The sequence below is a fragment of the Protopterus annectens genome, chromosome 2.part1 (genome assembly GCF_019279795.1).
Source record: "Protopterus annectens isolate FY-2018-M chromosome 2.part1, PAN1.0, whole genome shotgun sequence".
Taxonomy (NCBI): domain Eukaryota; kingdom Metazoa; phylum Chordata; order Ceratodontiformes; family Protopteridae; genus Protopterus; species Protopterus annectens.
In genome coordinates, this window is record NC_056729.1 from 604,437,610 (window position 1) to 604,455,675 (window position 18,066).

Below are 18,066 nucleotides of genomic sequence, written 5' to 3' on the forward strand. Positions count from 1 at the left end.
TTTTGTTAAGGCTTTAAACCCTTTTCCCTCGGTGCCTGAAGTGAGTTTCCAAATCACTGTGGGGCATTCTGTTCCCTCTCTGTCCATATGGAGGATTCCACCAACACACTAATGACAGCTACTTGGGATTGCCATGCCTGCATCTTTGATCCTAATCTTTTCAGTGTCAGTTAATCCTCTAATTGCATGGTAATGATGGAGAGAATTACATCACCACCCCCTCCCTACATGATGTGTGAGCTGGCACTGGCCATTCACTGCCACTCTCCTTATCCCCACCCAGCTTTTCCAGTGCTCAAGCAGCCATTTATTATTTCCTATTATGGGCTGTAGTCAGAACTTCATTCTACATCATAGAATCATGCTTTGGTTATAGGAGTTCCCCAATATGGTTTACATTTGTTTTGTAGTTGTAGAGAAGGCACATGACCATGTAAATGGATTGTCTTATGGGAAGTGCTACAGTAGCATTGCATTCTAGAACCACTGTTGTGTGCCACCCAGTACTGATGTTAGTGTATTTGAAGAAATTATTCTCTCTTCCTTCTGGTATGTTAATCCTGCAGGATGATCTCAGGACTGTTGATAAGAAAGTCTAGTCTGCCACCCCTGTCAGGTTTTCTGCCACCACACACTTCATGAAGACAAGCACTTTAAAAATAGGTGGATTACTGCTTGGATATCTGGATGGCTGAATGGATAGGTAGAGGACTGGATGCAGATTTTAAGACAAGCTTGTGAAGGCAGAAATGCATCGAGATGTAAGAAAAAGCCATAGATATTTCACTAGGCACATTCCATAGGTTCATAGGTTGGTACTAGGCTATCGGCCCTAGGGCCTATGCAAGCCTAGCCATAACAATTCCCTGGCTATGTCTTCCCACAGTATTTACTTCCCTGCACTGTACATTGTAGTGCACAAGTGATGTTTGCAGTGTTATCTGTAATTGATTCAGACATTGTTGTGAATCTTAGAAGAGAATCACTGTAACATCTGATCATGTGTCTATGGCTCATAACCCCGTAGGATCAAGCATATGTTCTGGTGCAATTTACAGATGTGCTGTCTCAGTATTTTCCCTACATAAGGTGGCAGGCATATTATCCCGAATTAAAAACTTAAATGTGGATGACCTACTTTAAATAATATTGCATTTATTCAACTTTCCCTTAATAGTGGTAAAACAGACGCATTGGCTACAGGTGAGGGTGACAGGGTAGGGCAATGGTGAGGTAGAAAATGCTTGTCAAAGCCAATAGCTGTTGCCAGTTGTTATCTATGTGCAGCCAAACAAGGTGAGAGACTGAGCGATAGTGATACAAAGAGTGATAGGTGTATGTATCATACTTTTGAGAGTATTTGCTGATAACTTTCTTCCCATGGCTGTGTGGACTTGGGGCTTTATAGTTTTATGTACATAGTATCTCTTTGCCTTATTCTACAGTTGTTCCAAGCTTTAGGGGTACATAGTGGGATTGCCTTGCTCCATTGTCATGGCAGAGAGAAATTCATAAAATTTTCAGCCTCATTTGCCATGACAGTGGACAAAGTGGTGTTTTACATAATATTTAAATTAGGGAATATTTTACTTTTGAAGTTTCAGTTAGCAAGGACTCACATACAGTACCTTTTGGGATGAGCCCTAGTCTGGTTGTCTCGTTGTTTTAGCTCTGCACAAAATACATAATAGCTTGTATTGCAGAACATTTATAAATATATTTTTAAACATTAACGAACCATTTGCAGGGAATGTATAGTAATTTTGTATCTCTGCACTATTACACTGAGCACAATATAAGTGTACTTGTGTCACCCAGAACACCATTTGCCTTTTTTCACAATTGTAGTACACATTTTATTTATTTTATTTATTTTACATTTGTTAACCGGGCTAGTCTAACTGGATATATTTTCATTTTCAGTAGAGGCCCGGGGAGAAAAGCTCCACATGTAGACAGGACGGATACAACAAAAACAACAAATACATAATAACAGATTAACAATCAGATTTAAAAAAGAGGTAGGTATTTACTCAAGACCAGAATAACTAATTATATTTAAAGGTAAAAACCAAATGTTCAACATAATTTCATCTTTGGAATCAATTAGAGAAAGTCAGAATAGAGAAAGCAAGAGACCAAAAAAAAGAGAGAACATTTTGCAAACAAAGTACAGGATAGAAGAGATATGTATTGCTAGAAAGAGAGAGACAAATAGCCAAGAGGAGGAGAAAGAGCCAAGAAAATTTTAATCAGGTTTAGAGCAGGAACATGTCCAGTGGTTGTTAAGGTGGACTTTTAGTTTTTGTTTAAACAGAGCAGTAGATGCAATTGAAGTAAGTTCGGGAGGAAGTTTATTCCAATGTTTCCCAATGGCATTTGCGTAAAGGGAATCACCAGCAAGGTTATTAGATTTGGTTAAGGTAACTAGCAGTTTGTTAGAAGAGCGGAGAGAGTTCAGGTTGGAGTAAGGGCTTAAGAGGTTAGAAAGAGCAGGTGTATTAAGAGGTTGGTAAAAGGCTCTTTGGACAAACATAAGTTGGGATAGAAGCAACATGTTTGTCAGTTCAAGCCAGTTAAGTTGTTGCAGATTCTGACAATGGTGGGTTCTAAATTGTTTTCCAGTAACAAATCTAGCTATGTTATTGTAGGAGGTGGATAGTTTAGAGAGATTATTTTTCTTAAGATTAGTGTAGATAGGTGAGGCATAGAGAAGTGTGGAAATAAGATGTGAGTGGGCAAGATTCACTTTTGCAGGAAAGTTAAAAAAGTTTTGATTCTATATAGAGAGCCAAGTTTCCTGTTTACAGATTTAATGGTATTGTTGATATGAAGGTCGAAGGAGAGATTGTTATCAATCGTGACACCTAGCAATTTGGTAGTAGAGTCAGGTGATATAATGGTACCATTATTTGACACAATAGAGAAGTCAAGTGTAGGGATCTGGTAGTAGGTTTAAAGAGAAGTAGTTTGGTCTTTTTTGCGTTTAGGAGTAGACAGCGTTTTAGGAACCAAGTTTCAACTTTAGAAAATACAGCTTGAGTGTTAGTTTGAAGTTCAGGAATGGATTTAGCAGAGCAAATAAGAGTGGAGTCATCAGCATATTGAATGCAGGTAGCCTGAGGAATGGCTACTTGTAAGTCATTTATAAAGAGGGAGAAAAGAAGTGGTCCAAGAATAGAGCCTTGGGGGACTCCAAGGGAGATTGGTAGAAGAGATGAGAGTTTGTTATCCCAGAGGACAGCTTGCTTCCTGTTAGTGAGATATGAGCTGAACCAGTGGATAGTCTCAGGTGCTAAGGAAAGAGATTCGAGAATTTTTAGTAGGAGAGAGTGGTTAACCATGTCAAAGGCTTTGGACAGGTCAATGAAGAGAGCAGAAGACAGGACATTATTATTGCGATTATTGTTAATAATATCTGTAAAGGAGAGCAGAGCAGTAGTTGTGCTATGATAGGGCCTAAAGCCGTGTTGACAGTTTGTCAGTATTTTATTTTGTAGAAGGTGATTCATTAACTGATGGTGGACACATTTTTCCATTATTTTAGCGAGAGGGGACAATAGTGCTATGGGTCTATAGTTAGAATGTTCAAAGGAGTTACCTCCTTTATGTAATGGTATGATGTAAGAGATATTCCATACATCAGGGATGGTTTCTTCGTTTATGGTCCTATTAATGAGAATTGAAATGGGATAAGCTATTTCAGAGGCTGCTTTTTGAAGGAATTCAGAAGGAAGCTGGTCAGCTGAGGGGGTGCAAGGTTTAAGTTTGAGAATGCATCTCTGTATAAAGGTAGTGGAGATGGGTTGAAGCCTAAAGGTTGGTAGTTTGGAGGAAGTATGGTCATGAATGCTGGTATTGTCACTGGATAGATGGGAGGCCAAGGAATTAATAGTATTGATGAAGAATGAGTTGGAGGTGTTGGCAGTGTCAGGGGGGGAATGTTATCAGACCCAGAAGGGGGGGGGGTGGTAGTCTGTCCAGGGTGAAGAAGTCTATTTAGGGTTAACCAGAATTTTTGAGGATTATTGTGATTCACTTGCTGAAGATTGCTATAATAGTTCTTTTTGTCAGAGAGGACTGATTTTTTGGTAATATTTCTCAGGTGCCTGAAAGTCTGTTGGTCTAAGGGAGATTTGCTAGTTCGCCATTTTAACCAAGATTTGTTTCTAAGTGACATTTTTTGTCTAGTCTCTTTCGTTAGCCAGCGGGCTGGCTTAGCCTTAATTCTAATAGAACGTTTCGGTGCATGATAATCAAGAATAGTTAGGAATGTGTTGTACTATATATTTGCTTCCCCTACATAGCAGATAGCATAGCTCACACATTTGTGAATTATAGACATTGCTGTTGCCCCTCATTAACATACTTACTATGCACCTGGCCACTTCCAGGTACACAGAATGCAGCAAAGGAAGCTTCAGGATTTCAGACAGACTGAACAGTGGGGCTGATGTTATTCTTCTTTTCGATGCTCCTACCCCCACTAAGCTGTATACAAGGGCCCTATAATGGGTGCTTAAGTTGTACTGGTGACAAAATTCTGATCTCCTTAAGGATCTGATCAAGCTTTTGTGGCCTGCAAGAAGAAAATGCAGGCAAGAATACTGAAGGCCCAAGTATCACGTACAGTCTTTACTACGAAGAGGAGAACTGGCTTCAGGAAGACTATGGAGTAACTATTTTTTTCTGGGATATAGAAAGACTATGGAGAAACTATTTTTTTCTGGGATATAGGTGTTGACACCACTTAACTCCAAGGTGGGTTTAATGCAGTGGTCATATCTGACACTCCAGTTGCAGGGATGACATAGTTCTTATCTCATTAACAATCAGATTAGGACTATGGGGGCCTGCAAGAAGGAACCGAGGAAGTACGCTCGACCCACCGGTTTTCCCAGAGTTAAGTAGTTTTTGGATTGGTTGTTAGCCTTCACCTTGAGTACATTCTCCCTTTGATGGACAGCAATCTCAGGTGAACACTCAGATGTACAAACACATATCCTGCAGTATGAGTGTGGTGCTTCTTAGCCTTGCAGGTGTTAGAGCACTGGACTCCCAAGCAGGACAATATGCACCGTTATCTGTTTTGTTAAAAGGTAATGCATATTTGAAACTGAACATTGCCTGAGAGAGTCATCGTACGGCAGTCCACATTCAGCTTTACTTGTCTGGTAGACAGTCTGAGCAGTAACCTTTTTACCCTCTTAAGAGTGGCCTGTCAGGCTTGTATTACTTCAGGCTCTCTTTCAGGAAAAAAGCAGGAAAGATGTGATCTCTCTGTGTCCTTAGTCTGTGTACAGCGGTGTAAATATTTGTTTTTTAATTATCAAAAGGAAAAATGTCCAGAAGATGAATGAGAGCCCCTTTGTCAGAGGCTTGTTGTGTATTATTCCACTGAATATACTCGTGCTGAAATTTTACTCCATTTATTTATTTATTTTACTGTGAAATCAGAACACTTCAAGGCTATTTTAATTCTGACATCATCCTTTTTATCAGGGTAAGTATGGTTTTCCATTATTTGTAAGTGTGTGCTTTATTCTTCCTTTTATAGTTTTCTAACCAATAGGCTCCTTGTTTAACCATCAGGGATAACCCCATCTGCTTGTGCATACTCTTAAACTGACAGAAAGGCTGTTTCAGCTCCCATGACAGTACATACTACCTCTTTACAGGCAGAGAAGAGAACCTTACAGAAGATATCCGTGCATAGGACTTACTCAGTTGAGCTGAAATATTTCTCATTCTGGACCATTTGATGTAAATGGGATCCCTTTTCAGCTGGTCTGATGCTGATACTGAATATCATTTGTGTTAGCTAATCATTCCATCTTTGAGGTTCATGTAATGCCTGTCTTACATTCTCAAAGGCGAGACAGAGAGAGACAGTAAGAGAGGTGTGCTACTTCTACTCCATTCTGAAGCAAGCTATGGAGACCAGTCTAAATCAGTCTGTTTATTTGCTAGTCTACCTCCCCCCCCCATCCACCCAGTATTCTAATCATCACAGCTGTTTTCAACATAATATGAAAATTCATAGACAGCTGTTGTATCACACACAGTGAAGGGCTTCCTCTTAGTAAGGAATAACTAGACATTTGTCTGGTTTACTAGGTATAGCGATGGAAGGAAAGCCACAGAGCAATGCATGTCTAAGTGGATCTTTGCTTGCTGCTGTCACAAATGTAGTAAAATCTTAGAGCCACTATTCAAATGTCATTTTCCAGAAGTACTGATGGTGCTAGTGAATGCCTATCATCACAATGAATGATATGTGCTCTGTCTGCAGGAAAATGGTCTACTCTGAATGGCTGTATGTTCTGTATGATCTCCACATTGTAGAACTCCTTTGGAATCATTTGTCATATCCCTGTTTGTGTCGTCTCCCAGAAGGTCAGTTTTGCTTGGATGTATGTGCTGCCAGTATTACAGCCAAGCTCATTCAGAATCAGATAGAGATGTTCTGTGGAATGAGTTATAATGATAGATCTTTGAGAAGGTGACCTGGCCACAAGATGCCTCCTATCCACTAATTTCCATTACTTTGACTTCCTTGGAGCAAGTCTTTGTCAGATTGGGTCATTCAGAGGTGTCATGTTTCTTGCAGGAATTATGATAGAGAACTAGGAAGTTAGAATAATAATGTGAAATAGGTGAGGGCTGAAGAGGGTTAGAGGATGGGGTCAACAACTGGGAGAACTTAGATTTGGTAAGTAGAACTAGCCGATGTTGCACAGGTTCAATGTTTTACATGTCTTGTCTTTACTATAATCCAGATCACCTTGTTACAGACCTACCATTATGGTGAGTACAGCATAGCTTTTGTTTAAATTTAGTGGACAGTCTGTGCTACAGCCTTTTTGGTCATAATTTACCCAGCCAGTACATGATGTATAAAGCTCTCATAGTTGGCACAGATTTTCTTTTTTTTTTTTTGTGTGTGGGGGGGGGGGGGGTCACTTAGTTGTGCAATAGCGCTATGTTCAGCAATGATATTGATTACACATGGTGATTAAATGTTCATTTCTCAAATGTTACATTGGTCTGAAGTAGAGAGTAATGGAATCTGAACACTGAAGTAATTTCATCTAGAAGATTTCAATGCAGGGACTCCATTTCTTTGTACTGTTCTTTTGTAGTCATGCATAAACTGCAGCTAGATTGCTTTTATAAAATACTGAGGGTGGCCACAGTAAGGGATATACCCCTTTCCACAAAATGCACCATTTGTGGCACTGATCAGCTGTTGGGTGCACACTCACCAGCATGGGGGCTTCTGTGGGTCTGTTTCTCACATGAAATACTGATTTTTCTATGTGTAGCATTAATTGCTCTGTTTGTGGGCAAACTGTCTGTTGAAGATTTGTCTTTAGCTTGCTTTTATCAGCGCCTTCTCCCCCCATGACTAAGCAAAAATGCTGTAGTGATTGGTGACTCTATAATCAAGCACTCTGATTCTCCTCTCACTGGACTGGATAAAGACAGTTACAGTGAGTTATCTTTCAACTGCCACAATTTCTGATATTTCAATGCCTCTTAAGACCTTTTTACCTGACAAATATAATTATGACAAGGTGGTGGTCAACTTGAGATGCAAAACCCTGAGTGATGAGAGAGATGTCAGAATACATTGTGCATGTTACAAATACAGGCAAGACTAGTCCTGAGTGGAATACTTATTTCTCCGAGAATGATGCCCAGGTACAAAGTAAAAAAGATAATTAGCTTCAACAGTTTTATAAATAAATTGATGTCATTCCAGGGGGATCCAGCATGTGTGCTTTGCAAAGGATGTCCTGCTTCTCTCATTCCAAGGCTTCTCTATACTGGCTAAAGCCTTTGTTGCCTCATAGTGCCTTTTTTATTCTGAGTCCAGCAAATGGACATTCCAGCATAACCAACTTATCAAATCCCAAATAGGATCACATTAAGGGGGTTCTTAATGCCAGAAGGCTCAGCACCTTGACCTTGAGCTCTACACAAGTGTTTTGTGCCTATCATACCTTCAGACCTGATGGCAATAATTGTAATGTCTGCATATTCATTGAGGACCGTAACACTGACCCACAAATTGAACTCATTGAACTCTAAATCACATTAAACAGGACAAACTACTAATTTATAGCCTGTTACAGGACAGTCTTTGTGTCCTCTTGAATATAATGTAAGGTTCTTGGACAAAGGTGACAAACTACCTTTGAACAAGAACTCCATTATTTTGAGGGACTTTAACTACTCCTGAATAAACCAGATAACCTTTTACTCCAATCTAGGCTATTCCCAAAAGTTCTTCAATTTAATAAACAAAACCTCTATTAAAAAGATTTGGGTTCCTATTACCTGATCGAAAGTTTAGGTTAGCGAATACCTAAATGTTGATCTGGTAATATCGAAAGCAAAAAGCCACGAACGGACGATTTAATGGAGGGAAAGAATTCCCTTGACCGTTATGCGGATTTTGCCCCTTTCCCCACTGTAAAGTGATCTCGGAGTTGGTATATTTAGTTAGGGGGGTGTGGGGGGCAGAGCCCCCCCACTTCATTTTGGTTTAAATTTTTTTTTTTTTTTTGCTGCATAGATAATTCATTCCCTATGTTAAATCAGCCGTTCACAGTTTTAATTTTTCGATATTACCAGATTGACATTTAGGTATTCGCTAACCTAAACATTCGATCGTGTAATATAGACGGAAAAGATTATTAACAAACCCACCAGAAGATATAATGTAATTGAACTAGATCTTTCAAATGTAACTTCTTCGTGTACAATACCCTTGGTATCTCCTTCCTCGGTTAAGTTAGATCATAAACTAGTGATCTTTTTCAAAATCTGTAAACCCACTGAAACTAATATCTCAGAAATTTCAAATGTACTAATCTCATCAAATTCTATAATCAAGTTTCAAAATGTACTTATCGTAGCATCACCCCAAACACTGACACTACAAGTTAACTTCAGAAATGAGCTGTATGTCCACTTAGATAAATGTAAAGAAGTAGTTTTCCCAACCAGATATAAATGTAAAGGGAAATGTAAAAACAAACCACAATAAATAAACCAATATAAGTAAAATCAACAATAAAAGAAAAAAAAATCTCCTTAAAGTGTACAACATATCAAAAGACTCTCATATCAAGGATCATCCTCATTCCTACTAGAGCCTTAAGATCTAGTTCCCAGAACCTAATACGCGTCATCAGACAGAAAAAAATGATGCTGACAAATCTCTCTTTGCCTGCACTATTGCCAAAATCTGGAACTCACTACCTAACCAACTAACCTCTACTACCTCCACTATTCAATTTAAAAAACTCCTGAAAACACATTTCTCAAACAATTGGCATTGTTCATGCTACTCCCCAGGTTAATTCACAACAATACCTTGTTCAAGGATGCTACTAAAGGACCCCTAATTCAGCCGAGATATTCAATGATATTCTCATGCCTTATGCCTGACTTGTCACAGGTCTTCTCTCACGCAGTCCAGACATCTTTGCTCAATGCCCTCATTTCCTCTTGCCTTCTTTCAGTCTGTCTCAAATCTTCTTAACCAGGTTAGATTCTATTTTCCTGCACATCTACCTGAACTACGATAATCTGTTCATAGGTAAATACTAGGCTATCAGTCTGCATGCTCTTACAAGTCTAGCCATAACCAGAGGTAAGAATCAAACCCTGTACCTTGTATCTGTAAGATAAACACCTTAACCATTTTGCCAACATACCCATTTTGACTTTTTTCTACAATTGGAGCTACTTTGGCTTCTGCTGTTATGTCGCATTTTCTTCATTTGTCCCACAGTTTGCATCCTACCACCCTTCTTAGGCACTTCAATACCATCACCTCTAGATTTCTCAACTGCTCTGCCTTTACTGCCCAGGTTTCTGTACCATACAGTAGTACTGGTTGCACTGCTGTTTTGTACACCTTACGTTTCAGCTTTTTTGGCATAGTTCTGTCATGTACTACGCCTGACACACTGTGCAAGTTGGCTTCTGCCCCTTTGATTCTAGCATTGCCCCCCTCATTCAGACTGCCCTTCTCCTCAACCACCCCTCTCAGATACTTGAAGCTGTTAACCTGTCCCACTAGTTTCCCTTCTATTTTCTCAGCTTCTTCTGATTTCCCCCATTTGCTGCCATTGCAACTGTCTAAACTGTACTCGGTTTCATTCCATGTGCCTTCAGTTTTGCATTCTTTTCCTTTATCCTTTGCTGAAGTTCTTGCTCAGAGTCTGTCCAGAGAGCCACATCATCTGCATAAAGCAACTTTGTTGATCTGTTCCCTCCAATCTATTTGCTAATGTAGTCCATCACCAGTATGAACAGCAGACGACTCAGAGCTGAACTCTGATGCACACCCACTCCCACTGGGAACCCCTCTGTCAGGCTGAACACTGTTTATACTTGGCATCACTGGATACTTGCACGTAGTGTGCACTATTTCTACCAGTGTTTCTGGGGAATTTGAACCACCGCAGGACTGCTCAAATCACCTTTCTTGGGACCTCGTCATATGCTTTCTCCAAGTATAGGAATGTCCAGTTGCAATATTTCCTCATCTCTAGCATATTCCCAACTATCTGTCTCACTGCAAACATCAGGTCTGTTGTGCTGCATTGTGATCTGAATCTGAACTGTTCATCTCCCATCTTACGTTCTACTGCTCTGCTTATCCAGTTATCAGTAACCCTCTCCAGAACTTTTATGTAGTGTGACAAGAGTTTGATACCTCTGTACTGACAACAGTTGTGACTGTCCCCTTTGTTCTTGAATACTGGCAGTAATATGCCTATTCTCCAGTCATCTTGGATACTTCTTTCTCTCCGCACTGTTATGAGTACCCTCAAGAGCCATTCCTCCCCTATCTCACCCAGCATCCTTACCAAAACTGCTGTGACCTCATCTGAGCTTGCTGCTTTCCCTGACTTCATTTTCCTTAGTGCTGTTCTTACTTCTTCTCTGGTGGGTTTCTCATCTTCTCTCATAGTAGGCTGTACTTAGGGCAGAACAGCTTCTGTTGGGTTTCTTCATTCAGAAGCTTCTGGAAGTATTACTCTCATTTGCCTTTGATGTCCTGTGGACTGGTGAGCAGGTTGTTGCTGGCATCCCTTATGAAGGATGTCTGACTATCTTCTTTATCTTTCTGTCTTTGCCTTGTAACCTGTTATAGTTTCTTTGTGGCATCTACTGACTCACTTTCCAGAAGCTTATGGAGTGCCTCTGATGCCTTGTTATTTACTATTGCAACTCATTTCTTAGCCTGTTTGTTAGCCAACTAGCATTCCTTCCTAGCCTGTATGTCTTATCTGTTTCCCATTTTTCCTGCATCCCTTCTTTCTTTTGATGACTTCCTGGACTGCTGATTTCCATGACCAACTTTCTATATGTACCTTATTTCCATACCTTGCTCAGGTGCATATCTGTTTTGTAACCCTAACACATACTGCTTTGAGGCACTGCCATTTTCCCTCAACTCCACCTATTTTCTCCTTTTCTTGAGGTGCTAGAGCCCTCAGTAAATTTATTGATCTGAAGTGCTTTCTCCCAAATCACCTTCCAGGTCTTCAGCCTGGTCTCTGTTGACCTTAGAACCTTCTCTGATCAGTGCTTACAGCTGATTGTGGTAATCAGTGGTTTATGCTGTGGGCCGACTGATTCTACCTCATTGCCCTTTCCCTACTAGGAGGAAGTCTACCAGAGTTACATATTGGACACTGTTGTATGTGATCTTGTGACTCTCTGTCTTTCTGAACCATGTGTTGGCTACTATCAAGCTGTTTCCCTGACAGAAGTCTATGACTCGTAGAATGGTTTCTCCTTCTTTGTTCCTGTTTCCCCCACACATTCGGACCCAAATGGACTCAGGAAGTCTGCATTTCCTGTTCTGTCTGTCCCAATATGAACATTCAACTCATCCATTGTCAACACTAATTCATGTTGTCCTGCTTTATCTAATAGGTCCTGCAACTGCTGTCTGAATGCACTCTTTTCATCACTTCTGTTGTGGAGCATAGGCTGAGATTTTGAATAATGTCCTGTCATTAGGCTGGAGTCTTATTGCCATAACTCTGTCACTAATTTGGATTACATCGCTCACTACCTTCTCTAGCCCTTCACTGCAAATCCCACACCATTTCTAGCCTCCTCCTGTGTAGTAGACTGTAGATCCCAATCCAAATGTCTTTGCAGTACTGCTGCACTACCCTTACATCATGTCTCCTGGAGACATAGGATATCTGGCCTCCTCATTACCATCATGACATCCACTTCCAAGCCTCATCCTGTCGTTGAACCTACATTGAGTGTAGCAGATGTTCTTTGTGTTTCAATGTTGCAGTTATCACACTTGGGTTATCCTGCCAGGGGTTGCTCTCAGTCGGCCCGAATACCAAAGGCTTCGTATTTCTGTGTCGGTTGCTGTCGCTCCAAGACTGATGTCAGGTCATCAGTGGTATTAAATAAGGCAGCCAACGCCGTTTCATCAGTCTTTCTTGCCGAGGAGCCCGGAGCAGAAGTAGTTCGCATGAGTGCCGGTCAGCCTCTACCTGAGTTTTCATTTCCAATTTGAAGGTGAAGTCTTCTAAAGCTAAGTACCCTATTGGGGATCCTTTTTTCTTGCTCTAACCAATGTCAGAAAAAGTTAACAATTGTCTCACCTGTGGAAAGCAAATGCCACACCGAGACTTCCATTCTTACTGCATCACCAGTTTAGGCCCAGACCAAGACGTCCCTCGCTGTCACTTTTGTGCTTTGTTCAATGCCAGAACTTTACATCGTCGGGCCCTTATTGTAGCTAGATATTTTAGCTCTCAGTCCTCGAATTCCAATGTGGCTTCGGTAAGCCATCCGACTACTGATCTTCAGAAAGAATTTAAGGATAAAGACAGAGACAGACGGAACAGGTCCAAAACCACTGCTTCTGTTAAGCTAGTCATCAGTTCTCCGATATTCAGTGAGGTGCTTTCGCAGCCCCTGAAGCCTGCTTCTGTGGATTCCCAGGCCACTACCGAGATCCTTTCAGAGTCCGGTATGCCACGAGAATCTTCTTTGACTAAGGATCCTGCGGATGTCTTTACCTTGGATGGGTCTGGAGCCGCTGAGCAGGCACCAGCTTCTGAGGAAATACTTCGCACTACCGATAATCGACACAATCTGACGACTTCTTTAGCTTCTTCAGTTCTTTCTAAAACTACCAAGTTTCTAAGGCCCAAGGTATGAACTATGGCCAAAAAAACAATGACCCAACCTCATGCACCTACTTCCTTCCCTTAATCTCAAATGTTTAAAATGGCAGAAGACCTTATTATGATTATTAGGGGAAGTCAGGCTACCCCTTCCAAAAGAAAAAGAGACTTTTCCCCACTAGTTTTATCTGAACAGGAGTCTGATAACTCTGATGCTTCTGAATATGATGACATGCAACCCCTCTCTGCTTATGAGGATTCTGATGCAGAGAAATCCATTCCTTCTGCCTCTCCACCAGAAGATTTTTCATTTGGTGAAATCCTTCATAATTTAAGGGAGCATTTCCAATGGGAATGTCAGGACTATCCACAGTCAAAAAAGAGACTCAGGGAATTCTTAGATTTACCACAGCACAGACATTTAGCCATTCCTCCTGTCCTGGATGATGTTGATGTTTTCATGGAATCCAGTTTGACTCCTGACACCCTTCCTCCTGCTACCAGGAAACCTGACAGGTACTACAGAGTCCCTGATTCTCACAAATTCCTTTTCAGAAATCCTACAGCTGAACCAGAGAACATCTCTCAAGGACCTAAGGGAATTAAAGCAACCTCAGCTAAGAATCCCACCCCCTCAGACAGGGATTCCCGAGCTTTAGACAGGTGGGGTAAAAAGGTGTACACCTCTGCTACACTTGCTATTAGAGCACTAAATTGTCAGTTCCCCATGCTGAAATATCAGTAGCATACCTCAAACAGAAAATATCTTTCTTTCGTGCTTGTGCAGAAAATAAAGAATTATAAGAGCTTATGCATTTTGCAAGCCAAGTTACTAAGCACACCTTGCAAATCAGCTTTGACAGCTTAGAAGCATCTTGCAAGGCAGCAGTCACTGATTCTGTCCTTAGAAGACATGCTTAGCTTAAGGAACAGACCTTGCCAGACCATGTCAAATCAAAATTATTGGACACACCATTGAACAAAGACAATTTGTTTGGCACCAAGGCAGAAGAGGTCTTAAAAAACATGGAAGAAAAAGCTAAATCTATGCAGGCAGTTAAGGACTTTTTACAGGTCCAGCCACCAACGTTCAGTAGGCATTGCCCTTCCAAGCACTGGTCCTTTCCGGCCCCCTCCGGGCCAGCTCAGCTCAGATCAAGTGGAAGCAGACCCCCCCAGACAGCAGCCCCAGGGAATGCAGAGATCTAAGCAATGGAGTTCTTCCTCTTCAAAAACAGGGAGTGCTAAGCCACCCCCTTATGGTAAGAACTCACAGTGACTTTACAACTCCACCCCTTACCTCTGCCCACATGCTTCTGCCCCTAGGAGGAAAACTCTCCTTCCATGCAAACAACTGGACCTCTATCACCAATGACTGATGGGTACTCAAAATAGTGTCCCAGGGATACAAAATTTATTTCCATACACTGCCAACCCCAAGATGGTTCCCAGATCTTCCTGCAAACCAGTGGGCAGAGGCCAAAAAGCAAGTTCTTTCCCTGCTCTCCATGAGGGCAATACAACATGTTACTGCAGACCAGATAGGCCAAGGTTTTTATTCCAGACTCTTCCTGGTACCCAGAAAAGAGGGCACTTGGCAGCCAATCCTCGACCTCTCCATTCCAAACACCTTTCTGGTGATACCAAAATTCAAAATGCTCCCCCTCCAGCAGCTTCTTCCTATGCTTTCCAAGGATGCTTGGTTAGCCACCCTAGACCTAAAAGAGGCCTACCTACACATCCCAATCAGGGAATCTTGCAGGAAATATCTATGTTTCAGGGCAGGATCTATGCACTTTCAGTTCTCTGCGCATCCCTTTGGCTTATCCACTGCTCCCAGAGTTTTCACAAAATGCCTGGCTCCAGCCATTGCTTTTTGCAGGCAAAGAAATATTCAAATTTACCCTTGCTTAGATGATTGCCTGATTCAGGCAGACAGCCAGGAAAAGCTGTTACAGCATCTGACCTTTGTAAAGGACCTACTGACCTCCCTAGGGTACACTATCAATGAAAAGAAATCAAAACTAGTACCCACACAGAAAATTGTATTCGTGTGAGCAAGACGAGACACAGCATCCCAGATGACATTCCTTACTCCAGAAAAACAAGCCACCTGACAGGCTACTTCTCTCAACTAGCCACCATAACCCAGTTATCCTCAAGGAAAATCCTGCAAGCTCTGGGGTTCATGGCCTCCTGCATTCTACTCATTCCATATGCCAGACTGCATATGAGGAAACTACAGTGGTACCTAAAAAGCCTTTGGTGTCAACACTCTCAAGACCTGGAAATTATCATATCAACGATACCTTGTCTAAGGAAAGATTTTCTTTTCTGGGCAGCAGCATGCAACCACAACAAGGGACTTCCCTTCTCACATCCCCACGCTACCCAGACCATCACCACAGATGCATCAGACTGTGCCTGGGGTGCACACCTGGACGGCAGGTGCATTCAGGGCCATTGGAACCCAAATCAAATACTTCTGCACATCAACCAAAAAGAGATGCTAGCTGTCCAGCATGTTGTGACAGCTTTCAGACCCCTACTCTCCCCAGGGCCTCTACTGATCAAAATTGACAACACCACAGTGATGTGGTATATCAACAAGCAGGGAGGAACTCACTTTTATCCTCTCTGCAGGCTCAGCATGACTCTTTGACACACAGCCTCAGCCTTGCAACTACACCTACTAGCACAATTCCTGCCAGGATCCCTCAACTCTCCGGCAGACAAGTTAAGCAGAAACCTGCTAGACCCACATGAGTGGCAGCTAGATCACAGAACCTTCACCTTTGTAACCCAGAAGTGGGGCACCCCGAAGGTGGATCTCTTTGCCTCCCACTCCAATCATCAGCTCTGCAAATTCTGCACCAGGGAACCTCACAGCAAGGCCTGAAAAGTGGTGTTCTATCCTTCCAGTGGGTAAACCTCTCGGTCTATGCATTTCCCCCTCTACCACTCATTTCAAGGGTACTGCTCAAAATAAGGGAGGAAAAACCGAGGGCAATCCTGATTGCTCCCGACTGGCCATGCCAGCACTGGTACCCACTGCTGCGCAGCCTATCACCCCTGCCGCCATGGCACCTACCTCAGATCCCTATACTCCTGACTCAGAAGAATGGAGAATTCATGCACCCCCAATTGCAGACACTCAACCTGACAGCCTAAGCAAACAAGTTCTAGATGTGATACATGAGGCCAGATGCCCCAGCACTAGAAAATCGTATGCTGAAAAGTGGAAAAGGTTTTGCACCTGGATCCAGGCTAAAGGAGCTGAAACAGCACAGCCCGCCCTACCTCTCATCCTGGGTTACCTAGCAGACCTACTACACAGGGGGTTTATTCTTCTCTTATAGATAGGTTCATAGATTCATATTACAATTCATGCCTCTGCCATCTCTGCTCTTTTCAGCACAGAGCCACCTCTCTTCTCACACCCTCTCATCAAACAATTCCTAAGAGGGGCTACCAACTTAAGGCCACCCAGAAGAGCTCCAACCCCAGCTTGGGACCTTAATTTTGTGTTGGAAAAGCTCACCCTACCCCCCACTTTGAACCTGCAGCTTCAGCAGAGTTAAAATTCCTCTCTTGGAAAATAGCTTTGCTTCTAGCCATCACTTCAGCTAGAAGAGTTTCAGAGCTACAAGCACTCATGGCTGTAGAGCCCTTCATCATTTTCCATGCTGACAGGGTCTCCCTCAGGACTTAACCCCTCCTTCATGCCTAAAGTGGTGTCTAGTGTGGCTCTCAACCAATCCAGTCATTTGTCCACCTTTTTCTTTAACCCACAAAACAAGGGGGAAAGGATTCTGCACTCTCTAAATGTGCACAGACAGCTCAGATTCTATCTGGATAGGACCATATCGTTTAGAAACACTGACCAATTTCTAGTCAGCTTCAAAGCAGGGACAGAGGGCAAGGCCATATCCAAGCAATCTCCAAATGGGTAGCACACTGCATCCATTTCTGCTACAAACAGCACGGGAAACCACCCCCAAAGGGGGTCAGGACACATTCCACCAGGGCAATCTCCACCTCTGTAGCTTTTCTCAGAGGAGTCCCCACCAGGGACATCCTGGAGGCTGCAACTTGGACTTCTGTTCATACCTTCACCAAGCATTACCACCTGCCTATCTTCTCCAAATCCATGGCAGGCTTTACCAACGCAGTCTTTCAGGGACATCCTAGCCATCCCCAGGCTTCTTGACTGGCTCCACCCTTTTTCTTCAGCTTTGGGAATCAACCCAAGTGTGATGACTGCAACAGTGAAACACAAAGAACATAGTACAGTTGTGTACACTTACCATAAATGTAGATGTTCGAGTGTATTCACTTTTGCAGTCCTGATTTCCCCCCTCCATCCTACTTGTGTCTCTCTCTCTCTTTCTGTCTCTTCCTCTCCGCTTACAGGGACATTTTGGTATTTACTTTCTACTGGTGGTGTTCTTCCACCATAACCTAGCTCCCTATTTGGGGGCTCCTGACAGACGGGGCAAGAAAAACTGAAGTAATGGCATCGGCTGCCTGATTTTATACCACTGATGACCTGACGTCAGTCCTGAAGTGACAGCAACTGACACAGAAATACTAAGCCTCTGGTATTCGGGCCGACTGAGGGCTACGCCTGGCAGGATAACCCAAGTGTGATGACTGCAACAGTGAATACACTCGAACATCTACATTTATAGTAAGTGTACATAACTGTACTTTCTTAGCTCATGTTTAGCAGGTTGATTAGTTTTATGTCCAGTTTTTGCTCAACAGAGCTATCCCAGCTGACCTAAGCTGGACAACTTGCCACTGGTTGTTTGTTGACCCAGGGCTTCTGGGCTTTATGGCAGGTGCAAGCTAGTCAATAGGGGTACATACACTC

At 42.3% G+C, this 18,066-nt stretch overlaps 1 protein-coding gene across 4 annotated transcripts in view; it reads left to right on the top strand.

The window, feature by feature from the left end:
* KAZN (kazrin, periplakin interacting protein) overlaps positions 1-18,066 on the top strand; it is a 2,853,667-nt gene that overhangs the window by 1,380,532 nt on the left and 1,455,069 nt on the right. The window lies entirely within an intron of this gene.